Raw genomic sequence first — 16,739 nt, 5'->3', positions numbered from 1 at the left:
ATTCACAAATTTCTAAAAACACTAAGACTAAGACATTAAAAAGGTTTATATACAGCTTATAATCCATGCTGTCTATGATATAACCACAGTAATATAAGATTGAAACATTTTTTTAATTTTAAGAACTTAAAGAATTAAGTTACATAGAGCCCCGCATATACTTAAAAATGAGACACAACATTTGTACACTTAATTGTAACACAAGTGTCTCCTTTTGTCAAAACAACCTATATCTGCAGACCAACAATTATGCACACGAAATGAGAACATATTTGTACAGTTATGATGCTTGATAACATTACCTGAAGCAAATGACACATTTGAATAATTTTGTGTACTACACTTGGTAGGCTGATTAGATTTTTGCATGAATAAATGTTCATAATTAATTATTTGGTGTTTGTCACATCACATTTCAATGTGTAGCCTACAGTCCACAAATGTCCTTAAGATTTAAGTAAAACTGAATGGCTTCCTTCCAGGTTTGGGGATGAATTAGTTGGTGTCTGGTAACCGTCTGTTCCAAGAATTCTTGCGTAATTTCATCCCAACACAGAGGTGGTACTTCTGCAATCTCGTGGAATGGCTGGCGCTCAAGATCTGTGGCCAATAAATCCACCATGTCTGCAAATACACAATGAGCCAAAAATATTTTCAGAAATATTAACATGCATTGATACATGTCTACAGTGCTGTTCTGTACAAAGCTGTATATGCGATAATAAATGCTTCTTCTTAGAGGTAAGTGCAGTTGACTGAAGAGATGTTTAAAGATGTTAAATGTTTGAATGTGAAGGTTTATCAAATTTTTAGGCACTAAATTTCAGCTCAGGTTTATTCAAAGAATTTATCCAGCCAAATGGAATGTTGATAAAATATACATTGTTTAAATGAAAATAAATATAAGTATATAATTGTAAAAATTACATATAATACCTGATCACTAGTATGTTGATGGCAACATGCACAAAGGTTTGTGTGGCCCATAAACCTCAAGAACATGGTGTTATAAATGTTGAATTAAAAAGACCCTCCGTTTGTGCAATACAAAATCTAACAGCAGACCAAATTGATTATTCATGTATGTTTATGAACAATCACTTTATTATGAACACCTATCTTGTATTTACATTTAAGATCTAATATGATCTACACGGAATAACTTTGAAGTTCTGGTGGTTAATGTCTTTCTCTGTATACCCCATTTGCCCTCTTTGACCCTGTTCTTGAACACTCAGGACCGCAACAGAACAGGTATGATTTGGGTAGTGTATCATTCTCATTGGGCGGCACAATGGTGCAGCAGGTAGTGTCACGGGCACACAGCTCCAGGGACCTGACGGTTGTGGGTTCGAGTCCCGCTCCTGGTGACTGAAGAGTTTGGTGTGTTCTCCCCGTGTCCACATGGGTTTCCTCCGGGTGCTCTGGTTTCCTCCCATGGTCGAAAAACACACGTTGGTAGGTGGACTCAAAAGTGTCCATAGGTGTGAGGGCATGTGTGTTCTGCCTTGCACCCAGTGACTCAGGCCCCCCTGCGAGCCTGAACTGGATAAGCAGTTACAAACAATTCTCAGTGCTGCAGTGACACTGACGTGGTGGTGTGCAAGTGTATGTTGAGGAGGTACAAGTGGATCAGGCACAACAGTACTGCTCGCATACACTGTCCTCTCTGTTAGACACTCCTACCTTGTAGATATAAAGTCAGAGACCATAGCTCATATAGTGCTGCAGTTTTGTGTTTGTCATCCTCTAGTCCTTCGTCAGTGGACATAGGACATGGTCACTTGATGTTTTTGGTTGATGGACTGAGGGGTTTAAAACCTCCAGGAGCACTGCTGTGTCTGTTCCACTTGTACCAGCACAACACACACTAACCCACCACTACCAAATAAATGTCACTGTAGTGCTAAAAATGATCAACCAAATAAATCATACCTTTTTGGCATGACTGGTAAATAACAGGGAGAATGATGGCAGAATGAGAGTATGCAGAGCAACAGACTGACCACTGTCTAAAGTTGTAGAAGTACAGTGGTCCTCTTTGGTCAGTGGATAAAATGGACTTGTGATTTGATGACGTACTGATTACTCTCACAACACCACACAAGCCAACCATGATCATTACCTGTATGCCCAGGTGTATTCCCTGCTTAAAGCACATGATTTTGTATTTAAATGTGTCAAGATGATCAGCTGTTCCCTTAAAGGGAGTACCTGTGAGGAAGGCTGTAGGGTTCATCAGGTACACCTCCTGGACAGTGAGATTACCAAGATGGTCTAACACTGTGGAGGTTCCACTGAATCTTGCACTGGTCCAGATCCTCCTGCAGAACTGCCATGAAACAGAAATGAATCAAGCACTGGTGTGCATGACTGCCATCATAGTGTCCTTGCTCGAGTAAATCCACAAACAGCTCAATTCAGAATTGAACTCTGTGTAAAAGAACAGAAACATTACTAACAGTGTACACAATATACTCATCAGAATGGCTGGAGATGAAGCTGGCTGACCAGCATGCAGATTCAAAATTATTCTAAACGTACATCTCACAGAATAAGCAAATGGTAAAACAAACCCTAAAAAGCAAGTAGGTTGATTTCATGAAAAAAAAAATCAAGTTAGATCAGATGGATATAAAAATTATAAATCACTTTGACAATCAACACCACCTCAATCTCAATACATACCTTTCCTTTCTAAAGACAGCCCACCAGGACTCATTTATCTAATTGCTTGTACTACTTTCATACATGTGATTCCTGCTAAAGTACTGAGGGCCTGTGCGGAGCAGATATGTGGCATTCTAAAATACATCTACTTCCTCAGCTCACGATTGCAGAAGGTTTCATTATTTTGTAAGACCTGCATTGTTCCAGTACCAAAGATCACCAGCCCCAAGGAACTAAATGACAACTGACCTGTAGCACTGACATCAAACCAGATAAAGTCAATGGAATGACTTGTCCTTGTCATCTCAGGACACAGGTGGGAGGGGTATTGGACTCCTTACAGCTCACCTATCAGTGCGTGGAGTTTGAGGAACTTGTGATTTACCTGCTGCACAGAGTCTACTCTCACCTAGAGAAGGCAGGGAGCACGGTTAGTGTCATGTTTTTTGACCTTTCCAGTAGGGATGTACTTGTGTACCTGGTTAACGGTTTAGGTGTCAGTATTAAAATACTGAAATCACTATATGATTATCATTCAGAAAACATTGTTTTAAAAAATCTAGCAGCTTTTTGACTCAGAAATCCAGAGCACAAAATATTTTTGAATGAACACTTAGTGCAGCACAGGAAGATTGCCCTGATGTCCTGTTTGATGATTTTTTTCCAATGATGGCAACACAATATGGAAACAGTAACTTTATAAAAATCTAGAATAAGATTATCATCAATGCATTTCTTCTAAAACCCTTCCGAGGAGAAGCTTACATACATTCCTTATCACAAAGTATTATAAACACAACTTTATTTATTGTAAATTGACTGAACATTTTTCATAAAACAGATTTATTGGCAGAGTACCTCTTATTATTGACATGTTTGTATACTATTTTACATGCATTAAAAACATTTACATTTATGAATAATGCATTGTTATTTATATATTTATTATCCATATAAGTTTTCTATAAATTTGTTCCAAATTCATATTATTTTACAAAGTGCTAAAAGCTTGTGTGTAAAGTATGTTTTGAAATATAACTGTAGAACCTGTTCATTTCGTTCAATAACTGTATACACTCTATAAAACTGATGACCCCTCACACCACCCTTTATAGAACACCGCTGAGGACCACACTGAACAACAGGCAAACTGCACAACTTTGGACATTATTTAGTTATGCATACACACAAATCCCAAAAAGCATGTTTTACTCACTGCAATGTAACTCACTTCTACAGTTAATGCCGCAACACTGCACTGGCGATTTACTTAAGTTGCCACTTTGATCTGGAACTCCCCCATCTATGACTTAAGAATAGATATATTTGTCACCTAGAAGAATTTTTCTTGGATTACAAATGGCTACAATTACTGCAAAATTTCAACAAATACCTACATACACACATTCACATATATACTGTATAATAAAAACATCTCAAATTACACAACTCACAATCTAAAGAAAAAAACAGTAATCCCTTGCTACTTCGCGGTTCATCTTTCGCGGATTTGCTACTTCGTGGGTTTTTTCAAGGGTGCTTTTTTATTATTTACATGTATTAGACTAGACCTGTAGGTGACAAAATATATCATTTACAAGTATTTCTTACATACAGTACATGTATTGTTCATGTCCACACCCGAGTGAAATTTACTCTATTAAAGAAACTGGTAGGATATCACATGTAGTTCCATCTGAAAAACATTATAGAATGACTGTTTAATGCAACGGGTGGGTTGTTAACAGTACAGGGAGGGGTTTAAAAGTCCAAATACTCGTTAAATACGTAAAAGAATATCTTTCCTCTACTTCGCGGAAATTTGTTTTTCGCGGGTGGTCTTGGAATGCAACCCCCGTGAAAAACGAGAGATTAATGTATATATAAGCCATTGTACATCACTCATAGTACTGCATACCCCTTAAACCTTATTTAAAATATTTATGGAAACTGGCATACTCTACCTTATTCCTTTCCAACAATCTTTGATATATTAATAATAACAGTAAACCAAGAAACATGTAACTACAGTGAGCCAGCCTACCCTGCTAAAACTCCTGTCCGAACGTCTTGCTTTCAAATCCACCTTAAATGCTTTGGTAGTAGCAGTTAGCTAACGTTACTGTTGCATTACTTAAGGTGGAAGCGAAAAATTTAAACGCTTCTTAACGAACACCAGTCACCGGTCCGAATGTTAAATAATACACCTACATATACTCAGCACAAAATGATTGCTCACACATTAAAATCATGCCCAACATACAGGAAAAACGTTCAGGACGTAAGTTATAACCCAGCATCAGGTAATTTAAGGTGGAAGCGAAAAGTTGCAATACAACACTGAGCTTCTGGGTTAACTCAACTTTAAGAATCAGTAGTTTAAATTTATACAAGCATATAGTTAGCATAAGGGAAAACAGTACAAAATTACTTATCTAACTTACTCAAAATTAATAATACTTACATGAGTTTTTTCCATTTCCCGCGTTGTCATGGCGGCCATTTTTGTTGTGGCTTTACAAATTCCATAACTACCATAATGCTATGCGTGCTAGCTTTAGCAATTAGCTTCGTTTTTGTTTGCAGCAGCAGCAACTTTCAGGGAAAAAACTGCATCAGTTTTTGTGTGCGTATCAGGTTTCTTTTTGTGCATGCATCAGTTTTCTTTTTGTGCATTTGCCCTTCAGGGCCACCATACAGCAATAACCTGCACAACTTCTTTTCATGGTATCTATCTAAAAATTACTTTCAGGTGTTTAAAATGAAAAGAGAGAGACAGACTAGAATGTTGTAACAAACAGCACATACCCATCAACAGCCAGATGAAGCCAGATTCCAAAGAATTTTAATATGTCAATCTCTGCACCCAATAATAATAATGATGATAAGTATACAGGGTGGGCAATTTATATGGATACACCTTAATAAAATGGGAATGGTTGGTGATATTAACTTCCAGTTTGTGGCACATTAGTATATGGTGTGCTTGGTTTTAACATAACCTCTTTCATGAGTTATTTTCAAGTTTCTCACCACTTATAAAATGTATTCAAAAGGCTGCCCATTGTGTTGGATTGTCAATGCAACCCTCTTCTCCCACTCTTCACACACTGATATAAACACCGCAGGAGAAATGCTAGCACAGGCTTCCAGTAACCATAGTTTCAGGTGCTGCACATCTCGTATCTTCACAGCATAGACAATTGCCTTCAGATAACCCCAAAGATAAAGGTCTAAGGGGGTCAGATCAGGAGACCTTGGGGGCCATTCAACTGGCCCACAACAACCAATCCACATTCAAGGAAACTGTTCATCTAGGAATGCTCAGACCTGACACCCATAATGTGGCGGTGCACCATCTTGCTGGAAAAACTCAGTGAATGTGCCAGCTTCAGTACATAAAGAGGGAAACACATCATCATGTAGCAATTTTGCATATCCAGTGGCCTTGAGGTTTCCATTGATGAAGAATGGCCCCACTATCTTTTTACCCCATATACCACACCAGACCATCAATTTTTTTATTCCAACAGTCTTGGAGGGATCTGTCCAATGTGGGTTAGTGTCAGACCAATAGCGGTGGTTGTGGTTTTTTCATTAGTGACAGTTTTCATGGGTCCAAATTTTGGCAAATCCAACACTGAACCCATTTCACAAAACTTGGCAAGCAGTTTGCTAACTGTAGCATGGGAGATGGGTGATCTCGTAGGGTGTTTTGCATTGAAATCTGCTGCAATGACCTGGTTACAGCGTTCACCGGACATCAACACAATTTTTATCTGCTCCTCATGTGTTAACCTCTGCGACATGTCAATGGCTGTAAACAAAGAGAAATTTGTAAATAACTCATGAAAGAATAAAGTTACGTTAAAACCATGCACACCATTGTTTTTCTTGTGAAATTCCCAATAAGTTTGATGTGCCCTCTTCCCATTGAAAAAAACAAAAGTTGGATCCAAAATGGCCACCATTTCTGTTATGTCCTCTAATTCCCACATATATTCAGCAAACTCGCTTCACTTTCTATTTATTCAAGCTAAAAGCTAGTGTTGTTACCTTTTGCTGTGTTGTGAAGACAGGTGATGGAAAAGAATCTCCGCAGACACGGTTAAAAGTGTAAATACATCTTTATTTACCAAAACAGTGTCTTACGGGTTCTTAAGGATCCCGTGAGAGTAGTGTTCAATTGAGCGCTCCGATCATCTCTCTCCCATGTCTATTTGTCTCTCTCCCCTCCTGGCTGAGATCCTTTCGTCTATATCGTTCTCTCCTTTCCAAATAAGGCAAACATAGAGAATAGTTTACATTTGCATGCACTTAAGGGAGGGTGTAAAATTGATAGTGTCCTGCCTCACTGACAGCTTATCCTAAACATCCCTTTCTGTAGCGCACATACATATGTTCAGCCATATGCTCTAAAAAACACACTGAACATTTCTTAATACTGTCTTATGAGGCCGTCTGATAAATATACCTCACTAGGTTGACCATACACACATGATTCATACAAGTTAGATATCCATTGTGTATTTTCGAAACAACAGTCAATATAAATATGTTTGCAAAGTGTTTAAGGGTAAATGATATTAGAAATGTATTACTTCTTTCCACCGCACCTTTATCAGAAACGAGAACTGGAGTGTTGCATTGTGTTGTGTTTCGCGGAAAGTGTTGTGTTGAAATATGTTGCCTTGTCAAAATGTGGTGTCGTAGTATACATATACATGTAAAGCTTCCAAATTAAAACAGTACGCTGGATTATTTTGATAGTGAGCTACAGTTCCACTCGGGCAATACAGATTAATCATAAAAAACGCAAGAAAACTTTAAAATATATTTTATGTCTGAGCATGCGCAGAACAAATAAGGAACACAGATAAGTAGCAGGGCGGCACGGTGGCGCAGCAGGTAGCGTTGCGGTCACACAGCTCCAGGGGCCTGGAGGTTGTGGGTTCGATTCCCGCTCCGGGTGACTGTCTGTGAGGAGTTTGTGTGTTCTCCCCGTGTCCGCGTGGGTTTCCTCCGGGTGCTCCGGTTTCCTCCCACAGTCCAAAAACACACGTTGCAGGTGGATTGGCGACTCGAAAGTGTCCGTAGGTGTGAGTGAATGTGTCTGTGTTGCCCTGTGAAGGACTGGCGTCCCCTCCAGGGTGTATTCCCGCCTTGCGCCCGATGATTCCAGGTAGGCTCTGGACCCCCCGCGACCCTAAATTGGATAAGGGGTTACAGATAATGGATGGATAAGTAGCACTACTTGACAGAATATTTCAAATTTCTGAGGGCGTTTTGTCTGATGCTTTTTTCTGAGGCCGTTTTGTCTGAGGCCTTTTTTTCCGAGGGAGTTTGGGCTGAGGCAGTTTCATCAGTCTGTTTTTCTGAGAGAGTCTGGTCTGAAGACTTTTTTTCTGAAAGAGTTTGGTCTGAAGCCTTTTTTTCCGAGGAAGTTTAGGCTGAGAGTGTTTGGTCTGAGGCCTTTTTTTCCGAGGGCATTTGGTCTGAAGCTTTTTTCTGAGGGAGTTTTGGCTGAGGGAGTTTGGTCTGAAGCCTTTTTTCTGAGGGCATTTGGTCTGAAGCTTTTTTTCCGAGGGAGTTTGCACTGAGGCTGTTTGGTCTGAAGCCTTTTTTTCTAAAGGAGTTTGGTCTGAGACGTCTAAGGATATCCTAAAATGTACACCGTACACTAGCTGTCTTCATATGTAGTCGACAAAGGCATCCCAAGAAACATCCTTACCAGCCAGGATATCCCAGGATTCACTGTGCACCATCAGCAGAGGAGCAAACAGCTGCCAAGAAGTACATTTTTAAATGAAAGTCCATCCATCCATCCATTGTCCTTGTGTTTACCCCGGGGCCTCCTCCCTGTTGGACATGCCCAGAACACCTCACCAGGAAGGCGTCAAGGAGGCATCCGAACCAGATGCCCAAACCACCTCAACTTGCTCCTCTTGATGTGGAGGAGCAGCGGCTCCACACCTAGTCTCTCCCGGATGTCCGAGCTCCTAACTCTATCTCTAAGGGAGAGTCCAGACACCCTGCGGAGAAAACTCATTTCAGCCGCTTGTATCCACGATCTCATTCTTTCAGTCACTACCCAAAGCTTGTGACCATAGGTGAGGGTTGGGACGTAGATTGAACGGTAAATTGAGAGCTTTGCTTTTCTGCTCAGCTCTCTCTTCACCACAACGGACCGGTACAGAGTCCGCATTACTGCAGACGCTGCACTGATCCGCCTGTCAATCTCCGGTTCCATCTTTCCCTCACTCGTGAACAAGTATTTAAACTCCTCCACTTGAGGCAGGATCTCACTTCCAACCTGGAGAGAGCACTCCACCCTTTTCCGACTGAGTACCATGGACTCGGGTGCTGATCCTCATCCCTACCGCTTCACATTCGGCTGCAAACTGGTCCAGCAAGAGCTGTAGGTCCCAGCTCAATGAAGCCAACAAGACCACATCATCTGCAAAAAGCAGACATGGAATCCTGAGACCACCAAACCGGACACCTTCCGCCACTTGGCTACGCAGAGAAATTCTGTCCATAAAAGTTATGAACAGAGCCGGTGACAATGGGTAGCTCTGATGGAGTCCAACACTGACTGGAACCCAGTCTCACTTACTGCCAGCCATACGAACAAGACTCCTGCTCTGTTTATACACTGACTGGATGGCTCGTAGCAAAGAGCCCAGTATCCCATACTCCCCAAGCCCCCCCAACAGAATACCCCAAGGGACACAGTCGAATGCCTTCTCCAGATCCACAAAACACATGGAGACTGGTTGAGCAAACTCCCATACACCCTCCAGGATCCTAGCGAGGGCGGAATCTGCATTGTTCCTCTTGGATCCGAGGTTCAGTCGACTCTCTGCAAAGACGTGTCAGCCAGGACAGCCCCACAACATCCAGAGCCTTGAGGAAACTGGGGCGAACTTCATCCACCCCCGGGCCCTACAGCCAAGGAGTTTCCCTACCACCTCGGCTACCTCAGCCCCAGTAATAGACGAGCCCCCCGCCCCCCCAGGGTCCCCAAACTCTGCTTCCTCTGCGGAAGACGTGCTGGTGGGATTGAGAAGATCCTTGAAATATTCCTTCCACTGCCTAATGACATCCCCAGTCGTGGTCAACAGTTCCCCACCCCAAGCATATACAGTGTTGGTGAAAACCATTTTCCTTCAAATGAAATTGATGAAATTGTGGACTTAACACAAACAATAAAGTATTATCTATGTATTCAACCCATTTATCTGTTATTTCTATTTATCTGCATCTCAGGCAGAATATATTGGCACTTATTTCAGTTTATTTATACAATACTTTTATGTGCTATTGGCCTTCTGTTCACAATAGAATGAGAGGTTCCTATTCCAGCTGTTTTAAATGATCAATGGTTATTGCAAAGATTATTTCATTTCATAATTTCAAGGTGCACTTGCAGCTGTCCTGAGAGTGAAAACATGAGACTAAGAAAAGCTCAACATATTGGGTGTGGGACTGCTTTCTCTGCTCAGAAAACCTTCCACTATACATGTTCAAATTTGTCATTTGCTGCTACATTAATGTTTAAAACGTCAGAATGTGCACATTTAATTTTTTATAAACTGTCCAAAAATAAAATGTGGAGGAAAAATGCAATTTGACTAACTTAAAAAAGACAGGAATTGTGCAAGAATTAGGTATTGTTTCCACATGCACAGTACTGAAACTAGAATTATCTCTGAATGACATGATAATAGATAATCATTAAGTTATATATTGGAAATCCTGATTCCCCCTGCTGTTTGATGGGTGAGCAACCTCAACAAATTTTTACTTTCCGCTTTGAAATTTAACTGCTTAATGTCATAAATTAACTATCAATGTGTTATAACTCAGGTGGCAAGTTGGGACAGCAGGTAGTGTCACAGTCACACAGCTCCAGGAATCTGGAGTTTGTGGGTTGAAGTCCCACTCTGTGTGGATTAGCGGTTTCAGACAATGAATTAATGAATGATGATTTATATTAAATTCACAAATATACAATATAACAAATATACATTGTTATTCATGTGTGTATGACATACATGGATAATCTATATATTAAACTCATAGATTGTTCATATATGTCGTTCATGTATGTATGAGATATATGGATGATCTATATTAAATTCATATAGATTGTTCATGTATGTTGTTCATATATGTATGACATATATGGAAGATCTATATTAAATTCATAGATTGTTCATGTATGTATGCATGTATGTATCACATATGTCTGATAATACAGTTATTTAATATGGATTGTATATGTATTTTTTGTGTTATGTTAAACTTATATGACTGACACACACATAAGAATCATCATCTTTTCCACTTGTCCATTGTCAGGAGGCAACAGAGCAAGCAAAGAAGCCCAGACGTCTCTGTCCCTCACAACCTCCACCAATTTCTCTTGGGGGATCCCCAGGAATTCCCAGGCCAGCTGGGAGATATAATCCCTCCAGCGTGTCCTGGGTCTACCCCAGGGCCTCCTTCCAGTTGGAGGTGCTTGGTATACCTCCAGTGGGAGGCGTCCAGGAGGCATACTCCTCAGATGCCCGAAACACCTCAACTGACTCCTTTCAACGTGAAGGAGCAACGACTCCGAGCTCCTCCCTAGTCACTGAGCTCCTCACCCGACCGGAGAAAGCTTATTTCGGCCACTTGTATGTGCAATCTCGCTCTTTCGGTCATTACCCAAAGCTTATGACCATAGGTGAGAGTGGGGATGTAGACTGACCCCACATAGACTTTGCTTTATGGCTCAGCTCTCTCTTCACCACGATGTTCCGGTACAGTGAATGCATTACTGCAGATGCTGCATCTAACCTACAGTCAATCTCACTATCCCTCTTCCCATCACTTGTAAACCAGAACCCAAGATACTTGATCTCCTTAACTTGGGGTAGGTTCTCAACCCCTATATGAAGGGAGCATGCCATCTTTTTCCAGGAGATAACCATGGCCTCAGACTTGGAGGTGCTGATCCACATACTGACTGCTTCACACTCGGCTGCAAACTGCTCAAGTGAACGCTGGAGACCACTGTGCGAAGAAGCCAGAAGAACAACATTGTCCACAAAAAGCAAAGATGCCACCATGAATATCAGGAAAAGGAGTGGAAATAAGGCACAGCCCTGACGGAGTCCAACGTCCACACTGAACAAGCTTGACTTACTGCCAAGGATGTGAACACAACTCAAAATCTAAGAGTACAAGGGCTGTACGGCTCACTGGAACAACCCTGGCACCCCCGTACTCCTGGAGCATCTCCGACAGAATATCTAGGGGAACATGGTCATATGCAAATCCACAAAGCATGTGTAGAGTGGAGTAACAAATTCCCACGCCTCCTCAGTCATCTGTGAAAACGTAAAAAGTTGGTCCATAGTTCCACGGCCAGGATGAAATCCGCATTGTTCTTCCAAAATCCTAGTATCAAATATTGGACAGATTCTCCTTTCCAGCACCTTGGCATAGACTTTCCTAGGGAGACTGAGAAGTGTGATGCCACAATAATTAGCACACATTCTCCGATCCCCTTTTTAAAATATAGGATCCACCACCCCTCTTTGCTAAGCCAAAGGCGTTCCCGAGGTCCATGCAATATTGTATATGCATGTCATCCAAGACAGCCCCACAATATTGAGTGCCTTCAGTAACTCTGGGCGAAACTCATCCACTCCTGGAGCTTTGTCATTACAAAGCTTTTTTACCACCTCAGTGACTTCAGCCAAGACACCCCAGACACTTCTGGTGCTACCTCCTGCACAGGAGGCATGTGTCTCAGGTTAAGGAGTTCCTCAAAGTGCCCCTTCCAACGCCCAATAATACGCTCAGTCGAGTTCAGAGTTTCACTATCCTTGCTGAGCACAGCTTGTACAGTGTCCCCCCTCCCCTTCCTGAGTTGTCAGAGTGTTTTCCAGAACCTCTCTGAGGCCGCCCGGAGATCATTCTCAATGGCTTCTCCAAACTTCTCCCATGTTTTGGTTCAGCAACTGCCACAGCTGCAGCCTTTGTCACCTGCCTGTACCCATCCGCAGAATCGGAAGTTCCTCGAGCTAGCCAAGCCCAAAAAGCCTCCTTTTTCCACTTGACAGCTTCCCTCACCCCCAGTGTACACCAATGGGTTCTTGGGTTGCTGCCATAACAGGCACCGACAAGCTTCTGACCACAGCTACATGCAGCCACTTCCATGATGGAAGTCCAGAACAGTGTCCATTCAGACTCCATTCCCCCTACCTCCTCTAGAACATGTGACAAGTTTTCTCAGAGGTGAGACTTGAAATCCATCTGGACAGAGTCATTTGCCAATTTTTCCCAGCACACCCTCACTATATGTTTGGGTTTAACAGGTCTGTCCGGCAGCTTTACCCGCCATCGGATCCCACTCACCACCAGATGGTGATCGGTTGACAGCTCAGCACCTCTCTTTACCCAAGTGTACAAAACATAAGGCCTCAGGTCAGAAGACATGACCACAAATTCGATCATTGACCTTTGGCCCAGGGTGCTCTTGTACCCAGTACACTTATGAGCAACCTTATGTTCAAACATGGTGTTCCTTATGGACAAACCATGACTAGCACAGAAGACCAACAACATCACACCACTCAGGTTCAGATGAGGCAAGCCATTCCTCCCAATCACTCCTCTCCAGGTTTCCCAGTCATTGCCAACATAAGCATTGAAAATTACCTGCACGAATGCTGAATACCACTGTTTGGTGCATACGCACACACTGCACACAGGAACTGGCAGGAGACAAAGGCTGCAGCTGTGGCAGTTGCTGAAGCAAACTCCAGAGCATGGTTTGGAGAGGCCATGGAGAATGACTTCCGGGTGGCCTCAAAGAGGTCACATACTGTTTGGTGCATACGCACACACAAAGATCAAAGTTTTCCTCTCTGCAAGCCGGAGTTGCATTGAGGCAACCCTCTCATTTACTGGGACAAACTCCAGCTGTACAGCCACCAACTGGGGACTTGTGAGTATACTAACACCTGCCCGGCGCCTCATACCCTGTGCAACTCCTGAGTAGGAGAGAGACCAAACCCTATTGAGGAGTTTGGTTCCAGAGCCCACACTGTGTCTAGAGGTGAGCCCAACTATATCTAGTTGGTATCTCTCAACCTCACACACCAGCTCTGGCTCTTTCCCCCCCAGTGAAGTTACGTTCCACGTACCAAGAACCAGTTTCCGCTGACAACTTCCACAATGCCAGGGGTCCCCTTTGCCCCCACTCTGTGCCCGATGGGCATTGCACTGCACCCCTACTCTAGATCTTGTGGGTGGTGAGCCCACAAGATTCTCCCACGCTGCCATTTCTGGCTGAGCGCGGCGGGGTTACGTGGGCTGCCCGGCCACCAGGCGCTCGCTGTCGGACACTACCCCCAGGCCTGGTTCCAGGGGTAGGACCCGGTAACCCTCTCCTGGGCAGGGTACACTGAGTGCTAATGGTTGTATTCATAGGGATGCTTCTTGGATCATGTTTGTCTGGATCTTCACTCCAGACCTGTTCGCCATGGGAGAACCTACTGGGAGCCAATAGCTCCCGACGACATAGCCCTGGAGGTCATGAGACCACACAGGCCCTTCCACCACGACAAGGTCCAGATCCAGAAAATTGTGAATACCAAAAAATTGTGTTCTTTCACCCCTTCTTTGTATTTCTACATTACACTAATGACAGCATCTCCAAAGAGTCAAGTATAAAGATCCTAAAGTTTCAGGTTTGACACTACCAAGATTCACTAGGATCACAAAGTAAACTGACACGATTATAGCTGACCACTCTCATCCTGAAAAACACATCTTCCCTTTTTTAATCAACTTTATTAAAGGAAAATCATCACAGCACAATCATATACATGCATGCATAATACACATAACTTTACCAATTAAAAGTTCAGCAGAGTCCAGGGGAACTTCTTTTTTCCATGGGTATCAATAGTCTGAAATCTTTTCACTTTACAAATAATCTGTTTAAAACAGTTCCTGGAGAAATCTCACATTGCTCAATTATCATTTTACAATGAGTTTTCCAAATATGACTATTAATAATGCATACAATTAACCAAAAGAAATCAGCATCACTTTTAGAAAAGGGCTCATTAAAAACCACACAAGTTATCCTTTTAATATTAATGTCAAATTTTAAACCAAATTTTTTCCAGAGGTATTTTGTTCGTGTGCAGTGGAGAAAGAGATGTCCATCTTCATTGCAGTTGACCACAGGACATGTTTTAGTTGTCACATAACAACTCCATATTACAATACATCTAGCTGGTATCCTACTAACAACTAAAAGCCACATCACATCTCTCACATTCATTCATTATCTGTAACCGCTTATCCAGTTCAGAGTCACAGTGGGTCCAGAGCTTACCTGAAATCATTGGATGCTAGGCAAGAATACACCCTGGAGGGGGCACCAGTCCTTCACAGGGCAACACACGTAGATTCACTCACACTTTAGAGTTGTCAATCCATCTACCATCGCGTGTTTTTAGACAGTGGGAGGAAACCGGAGCACTCCTCACAGACAGTCACCCTGAGCTGGACTTGAACCCACAACCTCCAGGTTCCTGGAGCTGTGTGACTGCGACACTACTTGCTGCACCACAATGCCACCCCACATACATATTCGGAGAAACACACCTTTGCTTCACTCCAGGTCAAGTGTTTAAAATGGTAAAATTCTCCATAACCATTGTTTTGTGATATTTTATATATTGCTTTATTTGATGAGTATTCCCAAGTGTTACATAAGATCTATGTACTTTTCTATGAAATCACCATATGCTTATTTAAAAAACAGAATATTTCGCCTTGCTCGACCCCTCTTTGTATTCCAAATGTTTATTTCCCCAATCTATGTTGCATTTCTAGTAATAGCCTGAGTCACATTTTTACAAAAAGCAATTATTTATTCCCTTCCTAATTCAATTGCCTCCAGGCCACTTTTTGTTAGTTTATATAAAACTGCTTGTGTTTTGACCTATTTGTTGTGTCCCAAATAAAATTTACACACATCTTGTTTAATCTAATTATACATTTGTTATCTGGTGGAAAAACAGTAGCTAGAAATAATATTTTAGATAGGATAAAAGTTTTAATTACTTGGATTCTATTTTTATAATTAGCAATCTTCCATTTCTCTAACTCTGTTTGGATTTCTTGCTCTTTTATATTCCAGTCCCTTTCACTACACCTACAAATTGTTAGGAAATTATTAAACCCAAAATCTTAATTTCTTCCTCAACTTCAAATATATAGACTCACTGGATCACCCTCTCCTATCCAAACGGCCTTGCTTTTATTATTAATTTATTTTGCACCAGCTACTGCTTCATATGTATTAAAATGTTGCCTAATTATGTCTAATTTAGCTCAATCTTTAAGAAATACTGTGACATCGGCTGCATAAGCTGTGATTTTCACTAGCTGATCTGAATTCCTTGAAGTCTTGGTTCACATTTAATCCTGTGCAGTAAAGGGCTGATAGCAAGGACATGGACAACACATCTTCCAGCCCCAGCAATCTGGTAGAAGTGTCAAGGTAATCAAGGCCAACACAAAACAGGCCAACATTTTACATTAACCACAGTGGATACTACATAAACAGGCCACTTTCCTCAGAAACTGCAAATTTAACACTGTTTATTAACATTTTAAACCCAACACATGAAAAAAATTAAAACACTTGTAATTAAAAAAACGTTGCAAAAATAAATACATTTAATAACAATAACACAAGAATCATGCAACAAACTATACTGTAAAAAGCAAAAACCTACACTGTACCTTTTGTTTTAGTAATGCCGAAAAACTGAGTACATGGAAGCCCAGATCTGTCCTTGCCCCCAAGTGAACTTTTGGTCAGCAGCTGTAATGACACTTTGAGACAAACAGACAAAGTGTAACTAGAATAAGCTAGAAAGCTTTTTATAGACTGATGGGAAAGGAACACTTTAATTTTATCTAGGAAATTATGAAGCATGCTACTGCAACCTTTTAATAGCTGTATTGCTAATGCAAAAACAAGCTTTATA

Source organism: Hoplias malabaricus, chromosome X2 (genome assembly GCF_029633855.1).
Source record: "Hoplias malabaricus isolate fHopMal1 chromosome X2, fHopMal1.hap1, whole genome shotgun sequence".
NCBI classification, from domain to species: domain Eukaryota; kingdom Metazoa; phylum Chordata; class Actinopteri; order Characiformes; family Erythrinidae; genus Hoplias; species Hoplias malabaricus.
The sequence above is the reverse complement of the archived record's forward strand: the minus strand, read 5'-3'. Positions refer to the sequence as shown.